We start from the raw sequence: 17467 nt of genomic DNA on the forward strand, positions 1-17467 counted from the left end.
AATATATGATATTATACTTGGAAAATGTCATGAAAAATTAAATTGGTGGTACCTAATGTAAATAACAAAAATTGGGAGTTAAATGTGGGAATTTGGGAATTTAAGATTAAATAAACATTAAACATTACATAGTGCTCCACTAACTCACCTAAGTTGACCACTACCTCTTCATTTGGACAGTAGATCATCTTCTTCCTCACTTCTCCAAGAACCAGCTGAATTGCTCCCAAGAAGAACCTCCATGGCTGCATGGTTTGAAGCTTCATGCAAGCTTGATCTAAGCTTCTTTCCTTGCACTTTCCTTCATTAAAAGTTGTCCATACACCTTGGGCAGTAGATAGGTAGCAAGAAGATTAAGTTTTGGTGAAGTTTTGAAGAGTTTCCAAAGTAGCAAGTATGTGTTTTTGATTATTGCTTCATTAAAGTTTGTGAGGATGTTACTTGAATTGTGGAAAGATTTTTGGAGTTTGATGTTTGAAGGGAGATGTATATTTTTGGCAGCCATGGAAACTCCTTAAGGGCAGTTTATCCTTGTATGTAAATGGTAGATTAAAGTGTTGATGAAGTGTTTGTATGTGTAGGAATAAATTGGGTGATGTATACTAAGTATATGTGAATGTACACTTGATTTTGGAAGCTTGGAAATTTATTCAAGGAGAGGTATGAATCGGCAGCTTGAATTGTGAACAAAAAAATGTTATTTCATGGTTTGGTTTATGGAATTGTATGGTTGAATTATGGTACTTGTTATGGCAGCATGTAGATGTGTATAAGAGTTTGAGTTTAGACATGTAAATGAGCCATATTATGTAGTTAAATTGTGTGTAAATTGGAATTGGTAAATTCTGTAATATAAGGTGCATATTGAGTGTGGTTATACACTGCCAAAGTGACCAAAAATGTGTTGTGAAATGTGTTTAGGTTATGGTACAAAACAGAAATAGCATGAATGTGTAACTTGGTAAATGTTAAAAGTGTATTTGGTATGTGATGAAGAGTGTTGCAATAGGGCAGTGTGCATTTGGGCCTAGAACCTTAAGTGTATGGCTCCAATTGGTATGAGACAAATTGGAGGTGAAACTAGGCACAAAAAGTGCCAACTTTCATGAAGGAAGCTTACCAAAATTCTGCTTGGAAGGTAACTTGAAAAATGACCAAATCCGGATTAGTGTATTTAAGGCCTGAAAATTGACCATTTGGGCAGCAGATAGTGTTTTGGCCATAACTCACTCAAAACAGGTCCAATTGACCTGAACTTTTTACCATGAATAGTTGAGACATATATCTACAAGTCTTATGAAGACACCAAAGCCCAGAAATGAACATAAGCAAGTCAAATAGCTTGCACAATTTTGGATCCAAAAACTGGCCGAAACTAAAATGACCTAAAATGACCTAAAGTGATCAATTTTGGTACATTCTGACCAGCAATAGTAAAATAACCATAACTTGGTCTACATAACTCACAATGACCTGAAATTTTTCCCCGCGTGCAATAAGTCATAGACCTACAAGTTTGTAGTTTTGACCAAAACCCGAAAACTAAGGGAACTAGGTCATCCGGTTAGGTTAAATTAGTATACCGGAATATGACAAATTGCACTAAAGTGCACTATACATGGAAATGAATTGGGTAACATGTAACAACACTAAAAGGCTACAAAATGTGACATATTAGTAACATTGAAAACGAATTCACCTAGACTACATCGAGGGTCGACATCTTAGTTTGACTAAGGAAATAATAGAATTTGATAAATTAATTATTGAACCTTATTCTTAGAGACAGTTTAAATGAGAACTGAAACACTTCAAATTGTGTGTTTCAGTTAGCAAAGACTCAAGAAAAGGGAAGGAAACACTGAGTCAGAGCTAAGAGGCAGTTATCAGAGGTTTGTGCACAATAGTTATTTCTTTAGAATTTTTCAATTGAAACAAATTATGGTTATTTGTATGTTATTGTTTTAAATTGTGTTTATGCACAATAATTTTGACTTCTCATTTTCTACTTAAAAATTTAATTGAACATTATAGTTTTAAATTATGTCCGTGCACAATACTTTTATATTCACTACTTTTACTAGCAAATTTATTTAGAGAAATGAGTTTTGGTTTTGGAAATATTATTTAGAAATTATTGTGTTGCCTACTTTGTAAATGGAAATTTTGAGATAAATTGTGTTTAGTGGTATCGGAGCAAAGTAGGGACGGCGATACGTAACGCCTACGATTCCTGAGAACTCTCACGCATGAACCCAGGAGCTTGCAGGGATGGCGATACGTAACGCCTGCAAGTGCTCTGATAAGTACACTATATTCCTCCTCCATTTATGGGGTGAGTATGACTATATTCCTCCTATTTGACTTGTCAGTCTAAAGTGAGTGTGGATGAGTACTCATTATTCATCTAGCTTCCTCCCTCATTGATTTCGATTATTGGGGTGAGTGTGTCTTGTCGTGGTGTACAACATGGCATGTGTGGAAAAAATTGTGTTATGGCCTAAATTGTGTTATCAATTGACAACACTATATTCTTCAGTTATTTGATCAAATTGTGTTATTTATGGGTAAAACTGTGTTATTCAGTTATTTGATCAAATTGTGTTATTGATTGACAAAACTGTATTGTTCAATCATTTGATCAAATTGTGTTATTGATTGGCAAAACTGTGTTACTCAGTTATTTGATGAAATTTGTGTTATATGAACTTTGTAAATTGTGAAATGGAATTGTGAATCATTTGATTTGTGAATTGTCAATAAAAGATTTATATATCGCATTTCAAATTGTTATTGTGCACCACTGAGTAAATTTTACTCAGCGATAGCTTTTCATTACTGTCCCAGGTAGACAGACTGACAGGGCAGCAGACTAGGCTGCTAGTGCTTTATGAAAGCAGACTATACCCATACACAGTACAAGTATGAAAGCAGTATCAAACTCAAACCACCTATATACAAGATAACTGTGCTATCTCAGGTCTAAAGATTATATGCACTGATCAATGCATTGATAAGAGTAAACTCCATGTGCTTGTCATAAGTGTCACTGGTTCGGCCTACTTATCATGTATAAGTGCCTATCATGTTTGTTATATGGCATGAGACTCACCATTCCATCTTATTTATATCACATATAAATAACTTGGGAACAAACATGAATACAATCTTTCTAGATAAGTCATGTCCTTATTATGAAGTATCCTCGATTGTGAACCTATTTATGATACTTTCTACTAGAAATACTGTCACTCATATTCTTAACAACTTAAGAATAGAATTTCTAACAAAATATCAATGGACCTTTTCTATTACACATAAATATATTATGTAAACAGAAAAGTGGAAATGCCTTTTATTAAAAAAAACATGTACATGATATATACTAAATGATATGCTCTAGGGCAGACTACTAACATTCTCCCACTAGCACTAGAGCCATTCATTACAATATATTAGACCCATCTTCTCAAGATGTCGGTCTAGCTGAGTCTGTGACATAGGCTTAGTGAATGGATCAGCTGGATTTTCAGCTGATGCTATTTTCTGCATGGCTACATCACCTCGCCCAAGTATTTCTCTGATAATGTGGTAGCGCCTTTCTACGTGTTTAGATTTTTGGTGAGACCTTGTTTCCTTAGCCTGTATGACTGCTCCATCGTTGTCACAGCGTAGTGGAACTGCTGACTCAATGGAAGGAACTACTGCAAGTTCTGTCACAAACTTCTTTATCCAAACAGCTTCCTTTATAGCATCTGATGCAGCAATATACTCAGCTTCGGTAGTGGAATCTGCAGTCGTGCTCTGTTTGGAACTCTTCAAACTGACTGTACCTCCATTACAAATGAACACATATCTAGAGGTAGACTTTCTATCATCGATATCTAATTGGAAATCAGAATCAATATAACCATCCAATTACAAGTCTCCACCTCCATAGATAAAGAATAAATCCTTAGTTTTTCTCAAGTACTTAAGGATATTCTTGACAGCTATCCAGTATTCCAAACCTAGATTGGATTGATAACTGCTAGTCAAACTAACAACATATGTGATATCCGGCCTAGTACACAACATTGCATACATTAAACTTCCAATAGCCAAAACATATGGAATCCTGGCCATTTTATCTCTTTCTTTAGGTGTCTTTGGAGACATCTCTTTAGAAAGATGGATACCATGTCTCACTGATAACAATCCTCTCTTGGAATCAAGCATGTTAAACCTCTTTAACACCTTTTCCAAGTATAGACTTTGGGATAAACCAATTATTTTTTTTGCTCTATCTCTATAGATGTGAATCCCAAGAATATAGGCTGCCTCCCCTAAGTCTTTCATGGAGAATGTATTTGACAATCATACCTTTACAGTTGTCAACATACCTATGTCATTACCCATCAATAATATATTATCCACATATAAGGCAAGGAAAGTGATAGCACTATCACTAACCTTCTTATATACACATGGCTCATCCTCATTTTTGATAAAACCAAATGATTTAATGGCTTCATCAAAACGGATGTTCCAACTCCTTGAAGCTTGCTTCAACCCATAAATGGATCGCTTTAGCTTGCATACCTTGGAATCATCTTGAGATCCAAAACCCCTAGGCTGTTCTATGAAAATGTTTTCTTCAATGTATCCATTGAGAAAAGCTGTTTTGACATCCATCTGCCAAATCTCATAATCATAGTATGCAGCTATTGCTAATAGAATCCTAATTGATTTAAGCATGGCAACAGGTGAGAAAGTCTCCTCATAGTCGATTCCTTGCCTTTGGCGAAACCCTTTCGCTACTAGCCTTGCCTTATAGGTTTCTACCTTTCCATTAAAACCAATTTTCTTCTTGAAAACCCATTTTTTCCCTATAGGTACAATACCTTCAGGTGGGTCAACAAGATCCCAAACTTGATTCTTATACATGGAATAAATTTCGGATTTCATAGCATCAATTCATTTTGAAGAGTCTATATCTGATATAGCTTCTTCATAGGTAAGTGGATCATCTCCATGATCTACTTCTTCATGACTAGACAACTCTTGTTCCTCTTCATGAAGGAAACCATATCTCACTGGTGGGTGAGATACCCTGGTTGTTCTACGAGGAATAGCTGTAGATGTTTCATCAACGGGTGTAGGTTGACTAGATGGATCTATATCCATCTAATCTATTGGTTGGTCAGAATTCTCCAATTCCAACTCTATTTGCCTTCCTTTGCCTCCTTCTTGAATAAATTGTTGTTCAAGAAATGTAGCATCTCTACTCACCACAACCTTTTGTGATGTAGGCAAATAAAAATAATATCCAAAACTATCTTTTGGATATCCAACAAATCGACCCTTGTTTGATATGGTTTCCAATTTATCAGTGTTTAGTTTTTTGATATAAGCCAGACAACCCCAAATCTTAACATGCTTAAGACTTGGTTTTTTTCTATGCCATATCTCATAAGGTGTGAAAGAAACTGATTTTGATGGAATCCTATTCAAAATATACAAAGCTGATTCTAATGCAAATCCCCAAAAGGAGATTGGCATATCAGTATAGCTCATCATACTACGTACCATATCTAATAGGGTACGATTTCTCCTTTCAGATACAACATTCAGCTGTGGCGTTCCTGGAGGAGTCAGCTGGAAAACAATGCCGTGCTCTCTCAAGTATTCATCAAATTCAGTACTCAAATATTCACCTCCACGATCTGATCTAAGAGCTTTAATACTCTTTCCTATTTGATTTTCTACTTCAGATTTAAATTCTTTGAACTTTTCAAAGGATTCATGTTTGTATTTCATCAAATACAAATACCCAAACCTTGATTTATCATCAGTAAATGTAATAAAGTAATGAAAACTGCCTCTAGCCATTTCCTTAAATGGACCACATACATCACTATGTATTAGCTCCAAAATATTTTCAGCCCTTAGCCCTTATCCAACAAAGGGTGATCTAGTCATTTTGCCCTGAAGGCAAGATTCACAAGTTGGAGTAGGCTCAGAGCCCAATGAGGATAGAATCCCCATTTTCTCCAATTTTGCAATTCTATCTTCTGCAACATGACATAACCTTAAGTGCCAAATATATTTTGAACTTGAGTTGGTTTTCACCTTGGCATTGCATTCATTTAGATCACTTGCATTCATTTTGTGTTTGTCATTATTATCCAAATAATAAAGACCATCATTTATATAACCCGAACCAACATATTTATTTTCAAAATAAATATTGCAAACATCATCTGTGAACTGAAATGCATAGCCATTTCTAGTCAAAGTAGATATAGAAATGATGTTCTTAAGAACATCAGGTACATATAAAATATTATCCAAACACAAAACATGTCCAGACATGTAAAAAGATTTAGATCCTATGGCTAAAGCTTCAACAGTTGAGCCATTGCCAATCCAGAGTCTAACATCTCGAGAATGCAAGCTGCTACTATTTGCTAGTCCTGCATATCATTAGAAATGTGAGAACTAGCACCAGTATCTAAAACCCAAGCTGTATATGAACTATGAGTATCGTCAGAATCTAAATAATAAGATATGGACATACCTTCCGAAGGTTTATCCTTCTTGTCCTTCAGAGAAGCAAGATACTCTGGGCAGTTCCTTTTCCAGTGCCCATCCTTCTGGCAGTGGAAACACTTTCCTTTGCCTCCATCAGCTTTAGTCTTCCCTTTCTGTTTAGCTATTTTCTTGGAAGGACCAGGAATCTGAGATTTCTTTTTCTTATTGCCTTTCTTCTTGTTGGACTTTCCAGTAGAAGAAGATGCAATCAAAGCAACCTCTTTTCCTTTATTGCTCGGCATATTCTTTTGGGCAATAACCAGCATGTTGAGTAAACCAGCTAAGGTGCATTCCTATTTAGTCATATGGAAATTTGTCACAAAATTCCCAAAAGACTCAGGAAGGGACTGAAGGATCAAATCCGTATGTAGTTGGAAATCCATGTTAAAATTGAGATGTTCCAGCTGCTCAATCAGCCAAATCATCCTGTGGACATGATCCCCAACATTCTGTCCCTCAGACATCCTCATGCGGAACAGCTGCCTAGATATCTCATACCTAGCATTCCTGCTGTGCTCACCATACAACTCTTGTAGGTAAAGGAGGATTTCATTCGCACTCTACATGTTCTCATGCTGCTTCTGTAACTCATTACTCATGGAAGCAAGCATGTAACACTTAGCTCTCATATCATGCTCCTTCCACTGTCACACCCTACCCCTCCGTAAGGCATAACATGATCCCGTAGTATATGTCTCAACTATTCATGATAAAAATTTCAGGTCAATTGGACCTGTTTTGAGTGAGTTATGGCCAAAATACCAACTGCTGCCCAAATGGTCAATTTTCAGGTTTTCAAAGCACTAATCCGGATTTGGTCATTTTTCAAGTCACCTTCCAAGCAGAATTTTGATAAGCTTCCTTCATGAAAGTTGGCACTTTTTGTGCCTAGTTTCACCTCCAATTAGTCTCATACCAATTGGAGCCACACACTTAAGGTTCTAAGCCAAAACATACACTGCCCTATACACACTCTTCATCACATACCAAAGGGCACATTCAACACTTACCAAGTTACACATCCATGCCAATTCTAGTTTGTACCATAACATAAACATATTTTACTTCACATTGTTGGTCATCTTGGCAGCTTATAACCACACTCAATATACACATTATAGTCCAGAATTTTCCAAGTCCAATTACAAACAATTTAACCACATGACAAGCTCATTTACATGTTCAAACTCAAACCTTTATACACATATACAAGCTGCCACAACAAGCACCATAATTCAACAATATAATTCCATAAACCAAACCATGAAATAACATATTTTGGTCCACACTTCAAGTTTGTCGAACTATACATTTCCTTCCATTAGTTTCCAAGCTTCCAAAATCAAGTGTACTATCACATACATCTAGTATACATTATCCAATTTATTCCTACACAAATAAATACTTACATCAACACTTTAATCTACCATTTACATGCAAGGATAAACTGCTCTTACTGAAGTTCCATGGTTGCCAAAAATGTACCTCTCCCTTAACTCATCAAACTTCAAAAATCCTTCCACAATTCAACTACCCATAACATCCCTTCAAGGTTTAATGAAACAAGCATAAAAAATATATACTTACTACTTTTGAAACTCTTCAAAACCTCACCAAAACTTGATCTTCTTGCTGCCTATCTACTGCCCAAGTTGTGTAGAACAACTTTAGTGAAGGGAGCATTGAAGGATCATGGCTTGATCATGGGAAATGGGAGCTCAAAGGTGGGACGGCAATGGAGGTTTCTTTCACCCATTTTCGGCTGGTTTTTGGGAGGTTGAAGAAGATGAGCTTCTGTCCACAATATCCTGATTACATGTCCACTTAAGTGGAGTTAGTGGACCACTAAGTGAAGGTTTAATGTTTGTTTATTCTTAAATTTCTAAATTCCACATTTAACTCCTATCTTTTGCTATTTAAACTATGTACCACCAATTTAATTTTTCATGACATTTTCCAAGTGTAATATCATGTATTTTTAATGAAAATTTAGGTCAAAAGACAACTCGAGTGTCAAATGACCACAATGCCCCTGTTCGGGTTGCATTCCTGATTTTTCAGTAATACCGAGTTTTGTCGTTTTCTCAATTTCCTGTTTTTCTTTGTATTAATTAATTATTTTTTTTGATATTTCTAATGATATTTATGCTTCAATAGGTCTTTAATTATGTCTTAAAAATATTTTTCAGGGTTCCCCGCGGTCCAGGGCCAGTCAGTGGTCCACGCCGCAACTTCCCGGTGCGGTCACCCATCGCTAGGGTTCTAGGCTCGTTTAACTTGGTTACATTTCATTGCTATTATTTTTCCTTTGTTTTTCTTATATTTTCTTTTCTTATATTTCATTATTTTATGTCTCCTCATCCATATCTAAGTGTAGTTCTAGGCATCCTAGCCGTCTGGACAACGCTGGTCACCGGAACAGTAGAACGCACTACCGAACATAGGGGTGTTACAATTATCCCCCCCTTAAAATAAATTTCGTCTCGAAATTTTACCTGGCATCAGTTTCTGAACAGCTATGGGTGCTGTCTCCTCATGTCCTCTTCACGTTCCCAAGTAGCTTCCTGGCCTGAATGATGGTTCCACAGCACTTTAACCAGGTGTATCTGTTTATTCCTCAGCTGCTTCACCTCATATGCTAGAATTTCTATGGGTTCTTCCTCATATGAGAGGTCTGGATTTACCTCAATCTCTTCAATTGATAGTACATGAGATGGGTCAGATCTGTACCTCCTTAACATAGACACATGAAAGACACTACGTATCCTTTCTAGCTCTGGAGGTAATGCTAACCGATATGCCAAAGGACCCACTATTTCCAGAACCTCATATGGTCCGATGAAACGAGGACTCTGTTTCCCCTTTCTGCCAAATCTCATAATCCTCTTCCAAGGAGAAACTTTGAGGAATACCTTATCACCCACTGCATATTCAATATCTCTTCTCTTCATATCAACATAGGACTTCTGATGGTCTGATGCAGCCTTGAGTCTATCTTTGATCAATATGATCTTTTCCTCTATCTACTGAACAATTTCTGGCCCAATCATCTTTCTTTCATCAACTTCATCCTAACATAAGGGAGTTCTGCACTTCCTGCCATACAAAGCTTCATATGGAGGCATCCCAATGCTTGATTGGTCACTGTTGTTATAAGCAAACTCAATCAAAGGCAAGTGTGTATCCCAACTACCTTCAAACTCAATCACACAAGCCCGTAGCATATCCTCCAATATCTGAATTACCCTTTCAGATTGGCCATCTGTCTGTGGGTGGAATGCTGTGCTGAAGTTCAATCTAGTTCCTAGGGCTCTCTGAAGACTACCCCAGAATCTAGAAGTGAACCTAGGATCTCTGTCAGATACAATTGATACTGGCACTCCATGCAATCTTATAATCTCATTTATGTACAATCTGGCCAATCTCTCTAGGCTATAGTCCATCCGGACTGGCAAAAAGTGAGCAGACTTGGTTAGTCTATCAATAATAACCCATACTGCATCATGACTATTCTGTGTCCTTGGAAGTCCCATCACAAAATCCATAGTTATCCGTTCCCATTTCCACTCTGATACTGGCAATGGATGTAACAAACCAGCTGGAACTTGATGTTCTGCCTTTACTTGCTGATAAGTTAGGCATTTGGAAACAAATTCAGCTATATCCCTATTCATACCCATCCACCAGTAATGCTCTTTCAGCCCTCTGTACATTTTAGTTCCACCAGGGTGCATAGTAAAAGGAGACTCATGTGCTTCCTTCATAATGATCTGTCTCAATTCCACATCACTAGGAACTCACATTTTGCCCTGATGTAGTAGTAAACCATCATCTCTCACAGAGAATTCAGGTTTCTTGCCCTGCTGGACTTCTTTCAATAGCTTTTGATATTTTTCATCACTCTGAGCAGCCATTCTGATTTGAGCAATCAACACTGGCTGTACATGCCATGCAACTACTGTCTGTCCCTCATCATCAATCTCTAAACTGGCATGCTGTGCTTTCAATTCATGTACCATGGACAAAGGAGAAACTCTGAGACTTGCCATAGTGTTGCGACTTAAGGCGTCAGCCACCACATTTGCTTTCCCTGGCTGATAGTCTATTAAACGATCATAGTCTTTAATCAGTTTTAACCATCTCCTCTGCCTCAAGTTCAATTCCTTCTGGGTGCCTAAGTACTTCAAGCTCTTGTGATCTGTGTAAATGTAGCATTTCTCCCCATACAAACAGTGTCTCCAGATCTTCAGAGCAAAAACAATAGCTGCTAGCTCCAAATCATGTGTTAGGTAATTCCTCTCATGCGGTTTCAGCTGGCGTGATGCATAAGCAATGACATTCTAATCTTGCATCAATACACAGCCTAACCCATTGTGAGAAGCATCACTATAAACTGTATACTCTTTACCCGGTGTAGGTAAAGTAAGGACTGGAGCTTCAGTCAAACACCTCTTCAACTCATCAAAACTCTGCTGACATTTATCTGTCCACTGAAATTTTACATCTTTCCGAAGCAGCTTGGTCAGTGGAGAAGATAACATAGAATTTTCCCTTTCACAAATCAACGGTAATATCCAGCTAAACCTAGAAAACTGCGAATTTCTGTGATATTCCTGGGCGTCTTCCAATTAAGGATAGCTTCTACCTTGCTGGAATCTACCTTGATCCCTTCAGCTGACACAACATGTCCCAAGAAGGAGATTTCTTTGAGCTAAAATTCACATTTCGATAATTTGGCATAGAGCTGTTTCTCCCTTAAAGTCTGCAGTATAATCCGCAGATGTCTGTCATGCTCCTCTGCATTCCTCGAACATATCAAAATGTCATCAATAAACACCACCACAAATTGGTCGATATATGGTCTAAAGATAGTGTTCACCAGATCCATAAAAGTAGCTGGAGCATTAGTTAACCCGAATGGCATTACTAGAAACTCATAGTGGCCATACCGAGTTCTGAAAGCAGTTTTTAGAATACTCTGCTATTGCACCTTCAACTGATAATAACCGAATCGTAAATCAATTTTGGAGAATACAGTTGCACCCTTCAACTGATCAAACAGATCATCAATGCGAGGTAAATGATATCTGTTCTTTATTGTCACCTTATTCAACTGCCGGTAGTCAATACATAAGCGAAGAGTGCCATCTTTCTTCTTAACAAACAATATTGGCGCTCCCCAAGGGGACACACTAGAGCGAATGAAGCTCTTTTCAAGTAATTCTTGCAATTGTGCCTTCAACTCCTTCAACTCTGCTGGTGCCATTCTGTATGGTGTTATGGAGATTGGATCCACACTAGGCAGAACATTAATTTCAAACTGTACCTCGCTTTCTAGAGGTAATCCTGGTAATTAATCAAGAAACACATTTGGAAAGTCATATACTGTAGGGATGTCCCTTAATGCTGGACTCCCCACTTGGGTATCTACCACATGTGCCAAGTATGCTTCACACCCCTTTCTGATCATTTTTCTGGCTAGTGTAGCCGAAATGATGTTTGATGGCAATAGCTACCTCTCCCCATGTATTATCACATCACTGTATTGAGGGAGACTAAAAGTGACTGTCTTCAGTCTACAGTCAATCATGGCGTGATGCCTGGCTAACCAATCTATGCCCAAGATGATATCATAATCTCTGAAGGACATTTCAATGAGTTCAGACAGAAAAGTGTGTCCTTGGATCACCAAAGGACAATCCCTGCACATTCTATTAACCCTGACCTCTTGTCCTAGTGGACTTGTTACTAGCACCTCAACCTCTATAGATTGATAGACTGAACGATCACCCTCTTCCATAGTCAATTTGAGGATCTTAGACCTCCTGAATAATAACACAAGGAGATTTCCTCCCGTTAGTGCATATTTATAATGTAATGTACTGTATGTATCAAACAGTGACATTGAGAAGTTGTACTATGAAGAAAGAATATTAAAATTACAGGTGAAAACAGAATTTAAAAACTAGCTCTGATACCACTTAAACATGTCACACCCTACCCCTCCGTAAGGCATAACATGATCCCGTAGTATACCTAATGAATTACCAACTTCGTCTATTGATAACCCATTAAATACACTACAAGGGATTTTAAAACTTTTCTTACTTTTTTTTTCAGTGGTGAGCACTATTTACAGGTGTTAAAATTTTTTTTTTTAACTGAAGTGAAACAGCTAACACATTTGAATTATTAGTAATTTCTGTAAAAATTTTGGCAGAATGCCATCTGTATTTTGAATAACAGTTCTTCAAAAACTTGTAAAAAGCACTTCAAATATATTTCTAAATCTCAAACTCCAACATCTAATCAACACAATATGTTTCTCAACTCAAATCCACAATAATTTTCCAGTATTTTCAAAGGCTGAGATAAAAGAAATATATCACAATATTTACAAATCAAAATAATTTACAATTTATTTTACAACTTCAATGTGCAATTTTAATTTACAACTGCTCAAAACCAAGAACACTATATACATACAGTGAACATACATTACAATACAAAATGAAAAATACGGCATACTCAATATACCCGATAATCTCTCAGTATAGCACTACCAGCCTAGTCTGCTGCCCTGTCAGTCTGTCTACTTGTGACAGTAATGAAAAGCTATCGCTGAGCTATTGTCTTAGTGGTGCACAACATTAACAAAATACAACTTTAAATTACAATCATAAGTCAATATAAATAGTAGATACTTAAAACCATAGTTAAATTCAAAGACAATGAATGTCATAAAGAATTTAAACCCCATTTCACAATATCACAATAAATATCAATAAATCACACACACAGCTTAATCATGTTCTAAAGTTCAATTCGTCCCAAAAGCCGATGGCTAGTGAGGAATAACATAGCTAGCTAGCAATAATATGAGTACTCATTCTATTCATCCTCAACAGGCACACACCTGAACAATTCAGCCAGAGAGGGAATTCAATTCAGCCCACTAGACAAGTTAGCGAGGAATTCAATCAATATACATGATAGCTGTAACACCCCTCACCCGTCTACAGAATAGCAGAGCAAGGCGTGCTACACGGTGTGCTGGAACACCTAGTCTGTGATTATTTCATTTGCTGAACTCAATTTGATTTTAAGAAGTCTTTTATGTAATATTCATATCATGCTGATACTATTTTCATACTTTGATAAAATCAGTGTTTCAAGACTGGTAATAAAAATTTGGCAAGATGCCGTCTATATTTAGGACAAACTATCCTTCCAAACCTGTTGAAAACAGTTTAATATGATGATATCAAAATCTCAAATATTTCACAGTCTCTATTTCTCAGTAAAGTCAATAGACTTTTACAGTCATTAAACAGTTCCATAATACAGTCCATAATAATTTAAATATATATAGAAAATCTCCATGTCATTTAATATGTACAAAATATTACAAACTTTAGAGCTTTCATAACATTACAAAATACAGGGCCGAATTTCAAATATATAACAAAAGTACAAAATACAAGATATCCTAAGTCCTACCATGTATGCAATGCAGTGCAGATGACTCTGGACTCATATGCAGATCTGATGTCTCACCCGGTCGTAGGTCTGCTGGGCTCCCCAGCTGTGTCTCCAATACCTACACGTTACAAAAGCAACGCGCTAAGCAATTTTGCTTAGTGGTGCCAAATATAAAGAAATATACACTAAAATAAAGTAAATAAAGTGTTTACGAATTTTTAGTGGTGTTGTATGTCAGTAGACTGGATTTATGTATTTGAATTTAAGAGTACTTGAATTACTACCCGTGTAGCCTATATACTGACCAGACTGGATAAACGGATATACTGGCACTGGGTACCTAGTACCTCGGGCCATCACACCATCGGTCACAAAGTGTCTCCCGGTGTGCAAATAGTGTGGCTAAGAAGCCATATAGTCAATCTAGCGATAAGCCAAGAATAAATACACAATATGTATAGCCATAGGCTATTAAAGTCATAGTGCGGCATAATAAGCCGTAAAAACACAGTATGGCATGAAGCTATTTACAGAACAGCTGTCAGAATCCTATTGGCATGCCAACCTATCCATACTAGTTAACTAGGCAAACTAGGGCACATTATAAATTAATTGTTTAATTCTTTAATTTTTGGAGTTTACTAACTATTATATAATTCACAAGTCAATGCATATGTTGACCTTTTTAGGTAATATGGATAAGTTGTTTCTAGCATCAATATGTCACAATTTATATCTCAATATGCTGCCAATATAGTGCAATTTACCATTTTTACAAGTTGGCATTCATTGCCAAAATGCTTCAAGCATCATTGTATGTAAAATGTCAAATTCTTAATTTTTGTATGCTAGATTGGTCTAGCTTAAAGTCCTATTTCTATTGGCTTTTAGCTTCTGGTCAAAGAAGCAAAATTGTAGCTCTATGTCTTATTGCACGTGGGGCAAAATTTCAGGTCATTCTGAGTTGTATAGACCAAGATATGGTCAATTTACTAAAGCTGGACAGATTGCACCTTTAGTACAAAATTTGGTCAATTTTAGGTCACTTTTGGTTCGGCAGTTTTTGTACCCGAACTTGTGCAAGCCATTTGACTTTGTTCTGGCCATTTTTGGGTTTTGGTGTCTTCATAAGAATTGTAGATCTATGTCTAAAATAACCATGGTAAAAATTTCAGGTCAATTGGACCTGTTTTGAGTGAGTTATGGTCATCCAAAGGACTATTGTTCATATGGTCAAAAATCTGGGTTGCAAGGTTGCTAATCCGGATTTGGTCTTTTTTAAGGTCAGTTTCTAGGCAGAATTTTGGCAACATTTCTACATGAAAGTTGGCCTATTTGGTGTCTAGTTTCACCCCCCATTAACCTCATACCAATTGGGTTCATAGTTTGGCACTTATGGCCTAATTTAGGTACTGCCTTCAATACACAACCTGCACCAAGCACATACACTTCCAATTTGGTATTCCTTCTCCTCCTCATTACTTCAATATTCAATCAATAACACTTCCATATCCATATTGTACACAATTCCAGCAACACTTTTGGGCAGAAATTCAAGTGCTCAATGCACACAATTCACCATTAAGTTCAACACTCACTTCCACCAAAATTCAACATATCTCAATATCAATATTACACATACACTTCAACATAATCATACTTCAATGTAACTTACACTTGCTACCCACAATTTAACATTAGCATATATCATTAATAACTACATGTTCACACACAAATTCATGCTATTAGGGGCTGCCAAACATGGCAGTTTGCTCAAGGCATCAAAGTTCCATTTCACACCCTTAATTCAAACACTACATGCACATACTTAGATACAAACTTACTACAACTTTCATTTGAATTAATTAACCTTCATTTCCATTCATTAGAAGTGAAAATAACTCAAGCTCAACAAAGGTTCATGGCTGCCAAAAATGGACAAGTCCATTTCTCACTATTTCTTTCATTTCTCTTCACCAAAATACTCACCTCAACCTAAACACAAGGTTTACTAAAGCAAGGGAGAGATTTTGGACACTTACCACTTGTGAGCTTCCTTCAAACTTCACCAAATCTTGTTTTTCTTGTTGCCAATATCTTCCCCAAGGTGAGTAGGCAAGCTTTAATGAAGGAACTAAGTAGAAAGGAGGGCTTGTTCAATGGTGCATGGTGATGGAGGGAGTTTGGCCATGGTGGACTTCCATGGAAGTTCAATTCGTCCAAAACTTTAAAGGTTGAAGATGAAGATGATAATGAGTGCAATATGTTGTCCCAAAGCATATTTTAGTGTCCCAATATTCAATTTAATGGAGCACTAAGCTCATTTTAATATTTAATTAGTTAAAGTTTCCTTATTTGCTCATTTTGCACCATTCTTTTACTATTTACATATTGTATCCCATTTTAATTTTTTTCATGACATTTCCTAAGTGCAATATCATTTATTCTTAATGGGCATTGAGGTCAAAAGGCAACACTAGGTGTCAAATGACCAAAATATCCCACTTCGGGTTATATTCCCGATTTTTCGGTAACACCGATTTTTGTCTGTTTCTCGATTTTTCATTTTTCTTTGTACTAATTTACTAATTTTTCTTTGATATTTCTAGTATCAATTACATTTAAATAAACCTTTATTTATGTCTCAAAATTAGATTCAGAGGGTTTCCATGGTCTGGTCGAATGACCTTCCCAGTCTGTCACCCATCAACTATGATCTTAGCTCATTTAACTTAGCATCATTTTCTCTCTTTCATTTTTGTTTGATTTTTCTTGTATTTTGTTTTTATTTATTTCATCATTATATGTCTGTTCACTATCACCGAAGTGTAGTTCTAGACATCCTAACTTGCCTGGACTATTATTTGACTACTGGAGCAATAGAACGTACAGAACACGTATAGGGAGGATGTTACAACTCTTCCCCTCTAAATAAAAATTTTGTCCTCGAAATTTACCTGATGTGAAGAGCTGAGGGAACTGTTGTCTCATTGTCTCCTTGCTCTCCCATGTTGCCTCTTCCGTGTTGTGGTGTCTCCATAGGATTTTCACTAGTGGAATTGTCTTGTTTCTAAGCTCTTTTACCTCTCGTGCCAAGATTTTAATTGGTTCTTCTTCATATGTCAGGTCAGGTTGTACTACAATTTCTTCTGTTGAGATGACATGTGAAGGATCTGATCTGTATTTTCTGAGCATCGAGACATGGAAGACATTATGTATCTTGTCCAGGTAAGGTGGTAAGGCTAATCTGTTGGCTACTGGTCCCACACGTTCAATAACTTCATATGGGCCAATAAACCTAGGGCTTAATTTTCCCTTTTTCCCAAATCTCAACACTTTCTTCCACGGTAATACTCTGAGAAATACTTTCTCGCCAACTTCATATTCAATGTCCTTTCTTTTCAAGTCAGCA

The sequence above is a fragment of the Hevea brasiliensis genome, chromosome 3 (genome assembly GCF_030052815.1).
Source record: "Hevea brasiliensis isolate MT/VB/25A 57/8 chromosome 3, ASM3005281v1, whole genome shotgun sequence".
Taxonomy (NCBI): domain Eukaryota; kingdom Viridiplantae; phylum Streptophyta; class Magnoliopsida; order Malpighiales; family Euphorbiaceae; genus Hevea; species Hevea brasiliensis.